This window comes from Octopus bimaculoides, chromosome 12 (genome assembly GCF_046866305.1).
Source record: "Octopus bimaculoides isolate indiv1 chromosome 12, ASM4686630v1, whole genome shotgun sequence".
In the NCBI taxonomy this organism is placed as follows: domain Eukaryota; kingdom Metazoa; phylum Mollusca; class Cephalopoda; order Octopoda; family Octopodidae; genus Octopus; species Octopus bimaculoides.
In genome coordinates, this window is record NC_142939.1 from 11,387,636 (window position 1) to 11,394,749 (window position 7,114).

The 7,114-nt window shown below is 34.3% G+C and overlaps 1 long non-coding RNA gene across 1 annotated transcript in view; it reads left to right on the forward strand.

Moving 5' to 3' along the window:
• LOC149132954 (uncharacterized) overlaps nucleotides 1-2,640 on the forward strand; it is an 11,303-nt gene extending 8,663 nt beyond the window's left edge. The window contains exon 2 of the long non-coding RNA XR_016243911.1: nucleotides 2,476-2,640. This is a non-coding gene — a long non-coding RNA (uncharacterized LOC149132954). The remainder of the gene's footprint in view (nucleotides 1-2,475) is intronic.
• Nucleotides 2,641-7,114: the final 4,474 nt, after the last annotated feature.

Sequence of the window (7,114 nt, forward strand, 5' to 3'; positions counted from 1 at the left end):
GTATACAAGACACTGGTGACTTTAAACCTTCTGCATGGGTGTCAGAGCTAGTCTCTTACCGCTGACGTGGAATAAAGGATCTTTTACTTCTTCTGAAGCACAAATAATAAGAAGAAGACTAAGATTGCTAAAAATGTTCCTGTTTCTTGCTGAGTGGTGACTACCATCGTCATCATGATCATCATCATTTAACGTCCGTTGTCCATGCTGGCATGGGTTGGACGGTTTGACTGGGCTGGCACGCTGGAAGGCTGTGCCAGACTCCAGTCTGATCTGGCATGGATTTCTATGGTTGGATGCCCTTCCTAACACCAACCACTCCAAAAGTGCAATGGGTTTTTTTACATGCCACTGGCATGGGTGCTAATTTGTGTGACACTGGTATCTGCCACAACTGTGATTTTGCCTGGCTTGATGGATCTTCTTCTCAAGCATGACATATTGCCTTGATCATTTCCTCCATGAGACCCAACACTCGAAAGAAACTCAGCCACTTCGCCTTTGTAAGACCCAATACTTGAAAGGAACTCAGCTACTTTGCCTCTTTGAGGCTCAATACTCGAAAAGGAACTCAGCCACTTTGCCTCCACGAGGCCCAAAATTCATAAGATGTTCTTTATGTGCCACCAGTACAGGTGCACTTGGCTCTTGAAAGGTCCTCTCAAGCACAGCACATTACCAAAATATAAACTTCTACAGAATTAGTGGGGGGGGGGGAACCCCTTCCTATTACTTTTAACCCCGGACACGTGAGTATTTCCCCTTACTTACAAGGCTGCATAAATAATAACTTTTAAAAGTATATTAAAATATAATAATCATGCTTGAGATGGCAATTGCATGGTTGACTTTGCAATGTTATCTTCAAAATAGTTAAACAAAATATTTCAAAAGCAAGCAAAAATGTAAAGGAACATTGATGTGTGTGTGTGTGTGTAATAAGTAGTGTATACCTGGGTAGATTATTCAATTGTACAGCAGAGGAATATTTTGATTTTATTTCTTCATTTTTTTTTTTTTAACCAATTTATTTTGACCTCTACTATTCTAAAATGGTAAACAAACTGATCAGACATGTTAGAGTTAAATGCTATTGAGCATGCTTTCTCTACCATGGAAATTTACCATTTTCTCTCTGTTTTTCCCCCTCCTCTCTCTCTCTTTCTCTCTCTCTCTCTCTCTCTCTCTCTCTCTCTCTTTCTCCAGTTTGCATTATCCCCTATATCCAGTTCACTCTAATATTGTATTTCTATGACAAACCTAATAGCCGTTACACTTTTAATCACTGAAGAACCGGGATATAATTTACAGCAAAGTAGATACTCAGGTATGCACGCACTTGAAAATGTGTATACATACATATATGTGTGTGTATATACACACACACATATATATATATATATATATATATACGCACACACACATATATACATATATATACATATATATATATGTTATATATATATATGCATATATATATAAATGTATATATATGTATATACACACATACCATTACCACCATCACCACTATCATCATCATCATCATCATCATTATTTAATGCCTATTCTCCATGCTGGTATGGGTCGGACGCTTTCACAGGAGCTGGCAAGTCAGAAGACTACACCAAGCACACACACACACACACACACACACACACACACACACACACACATATATATATGCTTACATCACATGCATATATATATATGCAAGCATATTTATTCCCATTCACTTATCTATGATTATACATAAATATACATACATGCATATATACTTAATTTTTATATGCGCATATACATACTCACACTCATATATATATATATATATATATATATATATATATATATATATATATATATATATATATATATATACAGACACATGTTGATAGTCAAACCAACACGCACACACATATAGATATACAAATATTCACACTCATACGCACACAGAGTTACAACTATATATATGTATCTCTCTCTCTCTTTCTCTCTCTCTCTCTCTCTCTCTCTATATATATATATATATATACATTGAAATAATTTGATCAAGTATGTTAATATGTGCATCTGTGTATATGTGTATAAAGAAGGAAAATTGAGAAAGTGCTAGAATGCCTCTCAGTAAAAGCAATTCAGTTTATGTCATCCCCATTCATAGAATGTAAATTGAGTTCGAACTTTGATCTTCTGGTTCCCTCTCTCTGTCTTCTTACTCTCCCTATCTCCTTTCCAGCCTACAGCTTTGCACTGATTCTTACACAAAGCTGGTATGAATCCAATCCTGGTCTTCATGTATCTATTTTTTTTTCTCTCTCTCTCTCTTTCTCTCTCTCTCTATCTCTCTCTTTCTCTCATCATATGACCTTTGTATTGCTTCATTCAATCTCTACGCGTGCATTTTTAAACCTGATAACCAATGTGCAATGAATTTTTCTCGGTAATTTTCTTTTTGTTTGTTTTAATATTGCATTATAGGAAAGAAACATGGAGGACAGTTGATGTTGGTGATGTGATGAGAAAGATGATGATGATGATAGTGAGGACGACAATGACAGTGACAATATAAGGATGAAGATGAGAATGATGATGACGACGACGATGATGATGGTATGCTAAATAAAGTGAAAGTTGAGCCAATCATTGCTGATTTTTGCCTCTTGAATGTAAATCCAGTGAGGCAGATGTATATTAATAGCTTGCATCTCATAAGATATGTTTACTTAATTCACATAAATCTTAAGGGGGGAATGAAAAAAAAATATAGGTTTAAGTGGATAGATATTGGACAACAACAACAACAATAATAACGATGTTGACATGTACTGGTTAAAAAAAAAATGAATAAAACAGAAGTAAAAATCTTGACAATAATAACACAAGAACAGAAAATTTGAACAAACCATGTTTCAGTTAAAATAGATTGAAACAACAAGTAAAGCAGATGTTACTGTCAGCTATATGTTGACACTTGTAAGATGACATGAAAAGAATATAAAAGAAGTGGTGTGATGATTTAAGGTAAGTAGGCAGTTTAGATTCAAAGTAGGAAAAAAATGGTACCAACACCAGCCATAAATTGTTATTGGAAAGGATTAACATCAAGTGGGATTTATCTGTGCAAACACACCATGTAAAAGAGACTAGAGAGTCGATAGAAATGTATGTAAAATCAGATTAGGAAGGAATGTTATAAATGCATTAGATTAATTCTTAAACACAGCTAAACGCCAAAATTAAGATACTGGTTGCTAATATTGATATAATATTCTCAATGGTAAGTGAATTAGTAAGACTAAGGATGAAAATAAGGAAAATAATGTATACATCTTTAACAGATCACTTGCGGGGGAAAAAAAAGCTATACAGAAATATATATTTACTATTAATACAAAGAGTTAAGAGTCTTCTTATTACTACAAAATATTTTTTATAGAGCATCTTCTGTAAGACTGTAAAAATATCTAGAACAGAACAAGTGTAAACTAATACAATTAGCTACAGAACATGAGCAAAAATGAGAAAAATCTTTTTACATTCTCAGAGAAGCCAACAAATATAAAACAGAGGGTTGAGGTAACAAGTGAAAGCAGCGAGAATGTAGGAGAAATGACTAGGGAAGCTTTGCAAAAACTAAAAACTAAATTGAAAATTGAATTTTAAAACCTCAGACTAAGATATTGATATGAAATTATCTTAAATGGTCAATATCCAACAAGATTGAAAAATGTAGAAATGAATAAAAAAAAAAAATTAAGAATCAACTCAGGACTATGGCTGAAATAGTAGGACAGAAAGGTCTCTGATTGAGACTAAATGCAAAATTTTTCTGACCTGAAACTACCAAATCCATATAATAAAGCTGAATACAAAAATAATAGCAACACATGTTGGTGTGTCTCTTTCATGCTTCCTCTTTCAACCTCTCAATTGTTCCGTTGGCTCAAATGGGTACAACACTATGGACATTTAGTAAGAATGTCCCAGGAAAGAATCGCTAGACAAGCTTTTACCAGCAAAACTAGAAGGCAGGACACCCATGGGTAGTCCACAAACGAGATGGTTGGATAACATCTCTGAGCTCAGTTGGTCTTGCCTGGGGATTCAGTTCAGATCAGTTGGAGACAGTTGCTTTTGACAGGACTTGGTGGGAGGCATGATTGAGGACTCTGCCCTCACAAACCTCCCAGGATTAGTCAACTTTGAACTTTTAAACCCAAACAAAACAAAACAATGACAAAGGAGGTTTACTGCAAGCAGCTTGAGTGGTGTAAGTCAGCGCTAGAAGAAAAACGGCCACCTTTGGTTTCTAGACAAAAGGTGTTCTTCCATCAGGATAATGCTCAGCCACATACAAGAAGGATGACATTGTAAAGGCTGGAGAAATTTGAATGGGAATCGATGCCCCACTCACCATATTCACCAGACATTGCCTCATCTGATTATCATTTACTCTGCAGTCTTCTAATTCATTTGGACGGAAAAAATATCAATTCTGTAGACAAGGTCAGAACAGTACTGGAAGAGTATTTTTCATCACGGACAAGGGAATTTTGGAAGAGGGGCCTTGCAAGCCTACCAGATAGATGGAAGAGCATTGTAGAAAATGAAGGAGAGTATTTTCTAGATTAAAAAAGAACTTTGTTTATCTTAATTTTGTAAAATAAATGAAGTATAAAAATACTGCATTATTTATGGGATGACCCAATACATAATACATACTTACATATATAGATACACACATACACATATATAAATTCACATACTCGCACACACACACATGAGAGAAGGGAGGAATGGGGAGATTCACAGTGCTGTAACACCATGTTTGAAATAAACAGTTTTGAAAGAACTCATGAACCTAACAGGTAAGCTAATGGAGTAACTTATGGTAGACACTAAACAATGGTAGTAGCAGAGAGTTATTAGTGTTCACTAAGATAAAATACTAAACATCTTCTACTTAGTGCAAGGAAAATTTACCAGCATTGAACCAGTAACCTATATACTGTATCTAAAACTTGAAGAAATACTATCAGTATTTTTGAAGTTTCATTGGATCAGCTAATTTTTAATTAATTAAATTAATTATACTACAGTAGAGTAGTTATCTAAAGCTAACTAAGATTGTTGCTAAATGACTATCGCTAAATTTTTGGAATATGGTAAGCATTAATGGATCAAATCAAGTTTACCAATTTGGTTGAATTACTTTAATTAAAAAAAGTTGTAATTAGATTTTGGACTTCTTTGTAAAATTATATTACTATTTTGTTATTTATTTTGTACAGTTTGTGTGTGTTTCTGATGCCATTCTGCATTATGAGTTGTAATATGGTGAAGTAAGAGGCACAGTCTATGAACTGACTTAGTAAATTGACAGATCAAATGTTATATAGTACTTAGCTCTATGAGATGGATAGTGGGTATATTCAGTGGCACATCGAGACAAAATGTTAGCAGCATTTCTTCCATTCCTTAATTTACTGAGTTCAAATCCTACCAAGATCAACTTCGTCTTTCACCCTTTTGGTAATGATATAATAAAGTAGAAATCAAGTACATGGAGTGATGTGATCAGTTTGTGGTCCTCCCTACAAATATTGCTGCCATTCAACTCTGCAACTGGTTGGTGTCCTGTTTAGTGGGTGGGGAGATGTTGGGATCTTGGTTACTTAAATCCCTCTCTTATATACACATATATGTATTACAGGTTTCTTTCAGTTTCCATCTACCAAATCCACTCACAGGGCTTTGGTCAACCCAAGGCTATATCGGTAACCACTTGCCCAAGGGGCCATGCAGTAGGATTGAACCAGGAACTACATGTTTGGGAAGTAAGCTTTCTTGTACAGGAAATTAATAGATTAAAAAGCAAACAAAACATTTTTTAGCTTTTTTGTTTTTATTTTTAATACCATTATATTAGTGAACACTTCTTTTGTAAAGAACTGGTTTTGGAAACATCATTCTCCATTGTCTTACTGCACAATGGACTTCATGGTATTGGCATTAAAATGGAGAGACGGCTTGGGGGATATTTAAATCCCGCAAGTAAATATTTTCTAATATTTCCTAATTAACTTGTTAAAATGTCTCAGAAAACAAAGAAAAAAGATACAAACTCATAGAAACATTTATAGATATTTCTAGAAGTGAAATGCTATTTACACCCGTCTACATAGCACAGTCACATTTTCACATTCTCTCTCTCTCTCTCTCTCTCTCTCTCTCTCTCTCTCTCTCTCTCTCTCTCTCTCTCTCTCTCTCTCACACACACACACACACATTGTAGCCTCCTCCCTCACACACACATATATGTGCACATATTCTTGTTCTCTCCCAGACACTTCATGCTTACAGATTTATGTTAACAAAGATGCAAAGAATTTAAAATAAATTGTTAGAAAATTCTTCTACTTAGAACAGAAAAATTGAGGCTCTTAAAAATAGAAAGAATACACAAGTAAAATAACATATTCTGAAAAAAAAAGAATAAAAAGATAACAAAACAAGACAAAAGGAACAAATATAAACAAAGACACAAATAAAAAATAGTCTGCAGTAAATTATGAGAGCTTTTAGCACACTCTTGGGAATCGTCGGAACAGTTCAGTGACAATAGGTGCCTCCAAGAATGACAAGAGGAAAAAAAAAACACAAAGTTAATTTGAATATATATAAAATAAAAAACAACATGATAAAGGCTTTCATTAAAAAGAACTCTCTCCAGAGTGTTTTGCCTGAAGCTAACATACATACTTAGGAGAAAATATATATCCCTTTAATTAGAATAATGCTTGTAAAGAAACTAAATTGCATTCTGCTGTGAAGTTGTCCTGGTTTCAAAATCAGATGCTTGCTCTACTTTGGGTGAAAACTGTTTGGATTTCTTCTTTTTTTTAAAATTAATTATTACTCCTTCCTCTACCTCTTGTTCTCTTTCTCTCTCACTCCCACACAAAGACACACAGGCACACAGTTGCACATATACAGACATGTTATCTCAAATAGACAACCACGATCACTACTGCAATTGAAAAGATGACTATCGAAATTTGGGATCAATGGAAATAAAATAAAATAAAAATAGGAAGTGTAACAGAAAATTATCTAA